Below are 3,933 nucleotides of genomic sequence, written 5' to 3' on the forward strand. Positions count from 1 at the left end.
AATAGATGTAAAAGGAGTCTTCGATAATGTGAAGCATGATGCAATCCTCCAGAATCTCCAAGACATAAACTGCGGAATCCGGACCTACCATTACGTACAGGACTTTCTCAAGGACCGCACGGCTATGGTGGGCATCGGCAACATCCGAAGCAACAAATTCGAAATGCCTAACAAAGGCACTCCACAAGGGTCAGTCATTTCACCTTTGCTGTTCAACCTCGCTATGATTAAGCTCCCGCAACAACTCGATGACATCGAAGGTTTAAGCCATGCAATATACGCCGACGATATAACGTTATGGACGAAAGCGTCGACAACCGGCCGACAGCAAACTACCCTCTAAGAGGCAATCGATCTGATAGAACAGTACCTATCAAGATGCGGTCTCCAGTGCGCCCCCGAAAAATCAGAGCTACTTATACTCAAGGCAAGGACCCGGGGAAGACCACCAGCCTACGTCGACCCAGATCCCAACGTCACACTCAATGGAATCGATATACCTCAAGTTGACTCCCTCCGCGTCCTTGGCCTCACCCTACATAAAGATGGTTCTGGCGCAGCTACATTTCCGAAGCTTCAGAAGACTCTAACACAAGTAACTCATCTCATTAGGCGTATAACCACTCAAAGAAGAGGACTTAAAGAGCAAGAAACCGTCCAAATTATCCAAGCACTCCTTATAAGCCGGATAACATATGGCACCCCGTATCTACTCCTCAAGAAAGCTGAAATTGAAAAATTCAACATCGTCATCAGAAAGGCAATCAAGAGCGCACTAGGACTTCCCAGTACGACCTCAACCACGACACTACTCAAACTTGGCCTCCATAACACCTGGGAAGAAATGAGTGAAGCGCACAGCGCCAGCCAGCTGGAACGCCTTAAGCTGACTCAAACAGGAAGAGCAGTACTTCGCAAACTCGCATACAGCGAAAACTTTATAGCAGACTCAGACGTGAAAGCCCGATTGCCACCACTTCTCCGTGACTCTATTTCAGTCGCTCCAATACCTCGAAACATGCATGCAACACACCACAAAGACAGAAGACAAGAAAGAGTTCGAACGCTAAGCAAGAAATACTCAAGGAACCCCAACACGAGATATAAAGATGCGGCAAAATACCCAGGTAGAAGAGCCTACGCAATTACCGTGACCAACAACAAAGGGAATGAGCTAGTCGCTGCCACCATACCGGCCAGAAATCCAGAAACGGCGGAGGAAGTGGCCATCATTCTCAGCATCGCCACATGCAAGGAAACAGCAATCATCTTGAGCGACTCGCAAACGGCATGTAGAAACTTACAAAAAGGCCGAATCTCTGCCGCAGCCGTGAAAATTCTAAAAGAGCTATCAAGACGCCAAGAACTACCCGAAACCTACGTCGTATGAACCCCAGGCCACGAACACCTGGCAGGAAACGAAGCAGCACATGCTGTCTCCCGAGAACATACCAGCCGGGATTTCCTGCCGCACGGGATCCGGAAATCGACGAGGGTGGAGGACATTCCAATCAACTACGCCGTAATACTGCAACATTACCGACTCGAAAGAAGAGAATATCCTTTACCACATCCAAAATTAAGCAAGGAAGAAGCCACCGCCCTCCGCAGACTACAAACAAATACATATGTCCATGGAATTATCATGCACCGGATGCATCCCACTAAATTCTCATACTTATGCCGATATTGTGATGTACCAGACACCCTACAACACATGGTGTTGGTGTGCCCACACTGCGAGAAAAACAGTCAAGACGATGCCTCAGAAACAATACAAGCCACCGAAGAAACGTGGGAGGCAATGTTAACGGCACAGAGCCTGGAGGATCAGCGAAGTCTGGTGGACCGGGCCCGGGCTGCGACATTAGCCAACGGCTTTCTGGACTGAGAGAGCCGCCCACCTAGGGCGAAGAAAGATCACTTTCTCGCTGTTTCTAGCAATAAACGTTCATTCCTCCTCCTCCTTGCACTGTCAATACAATTGAACCACCCCTGGGCATACCAAGCGGCGCTGGAATGCATAATTTGCACGTAATATCAAGTAGTTTAATATACTATCAACTTGATTTTCAATACTGTGACCGCCACGGTTAGGTGTTCAGGATGGAACGAACTACGTGATCCTGTGTCATGGGCTGTAAAAGCCTACTGGGGCATTCCTTATGCTGAAAAGTGACAAACGTTGTGTGTTATATAAAATAGCCTAATTTTGTATAAAACTAGCATTATGTATTACAAAGCATATGTAGTTGTAAAGCTGGGCAAGTTTGAAAAAAAATGGTGTGAAGGTGCATGCAAGGAAACATTTTAATTATCACGGCATGCATTCTGTGAAATAAACTTTATTTATATTTGTTGTCATGTACCCCATGGGCAAGAGCATTAGCTAACATTGGATCAAACAAGAGAATTGTTTATAAAAGCTTCATTTTTGCAGTGTAGAAGCCGTGCAGAAAGAGCCGCTTTATTAGAAGTTGAAGTATAGCTGTTAAACGCAATTTTGAGTGTATCTCACTGCCGTACTTTTGTGAAGGAGAAACATTGGCCAGCCAAATTTCTACAGGCAGATTTTGTTGCTGTTGTTATGGCGCACACAAACTTGTGTGTGCCATTGAAATAAAAGAAACAATGACTCACATCATAGAGCAAGCTCACAGGACAACTGTATGCACTCATCCTTTTGGTAACAAAATGAAGTGTCAATACCCTTTGCTATTCTTAAATGAAAATCACGGTTCTGGAAAACAAGTCAATACAGACTTAATCCGAACGTTTGAGCTGCTTGCCCTCCTATACACTTAGCATACACTTAGCATACACTTAGCGCACACTTAGCATACACTTAGCATACTTCCGTGTAATGATAATAGTGATGGCGCTGGGAAATTCACAATGTCACATCTTCACATTGAAGAAAGTTTGCTAGTTCGTGTTCCTTGAAAACAGTTTCTTTAGCGCCCAAGCATGTGGACACAGATGGGATAAGACGAACACAGGCACTATGCTTTTCTTAATAGTTCTATTTCCTTTGTTCTTGCGCGCCATAAAGGTTTGGTAATGGAACAGCTATCTGTTTCTTTTTTTTTACTGCACAATTCGCCCTTTATGAATAAGATGCGTATTTCTCCTGGTAATAAAGTCGAGGCATTCCCCAGGCGATATGTAGCCTACACATTCTCTCCGCACACTAAATAAACTTTGTTCTTCTGCTTCTTTATCATTATGTAATATTCTTTCCCTTTTACGCAGGAATCCCCGAAAACAGATTGTACCGATGGAAATGGTCATAAAGTAAATGAAGGAGTTGGTTGTTCGGTAAGTTTTAGGTACTCATAAGCACACCCACACTTTCGCGCACACACAAACATACATACAGGGTGTTTTATTTGAGCCGCACCAAATTATATGTAATTGCCTGTGACAGCTATCACAATTCTAATCCTTGATCTGAACTTCTCGATGAGGCGGCGATTACTTCGACGAGAAATCAAAACGCTGATTCAATAATGAACCTAATTTTGCTAATAACCTTTGTAATGAATTACATTACAGCACATATTTCAAACTACGAATTATAGCCGGTGATTTCAGAAGGCTTATCCACTTGGAACGAATTCTCAGGATTGGACCAATTTCGAGATAATAATTTCAAACTGTCCGACGAAACGCATTGGTGTTCCAGTTACCTTTTTGAAGAAAATGCTGTTTTATGCAATGAAGTCGAAAAGTAACAGGAACACCAATATATGCATTTTGTCGGACACTTCGAAAATAAATTATCTCGAAACTAGCGCAGCCCAGCAAATTCGTTTGAAGTGGACACACTTTGGAAACTCACTAGCTATAGTTTGTCGATTAAGATATTGCCGTACAATAATCAATTAAAAAGGTAATTGGCTTAGTTATGCTAAGAATTCAATTAGGCATTAT

Source organism: Dermacentor silvarum, chromosome 3 (assembly GCF_013339745.2).
Source record: "Dermacentor silvarum isolate Dsil-2018 chromosome 3, BIME_Dsil_1.4, whole genome shotgun sequence".
Classification (NCBI taxonomy): domain Eukaryota; kingdom Metazoa; phylum Arthropoda; class Arachnida; order Ixodida; family Ixodidae; genus Dermacentor; species Dermacentor silvarum.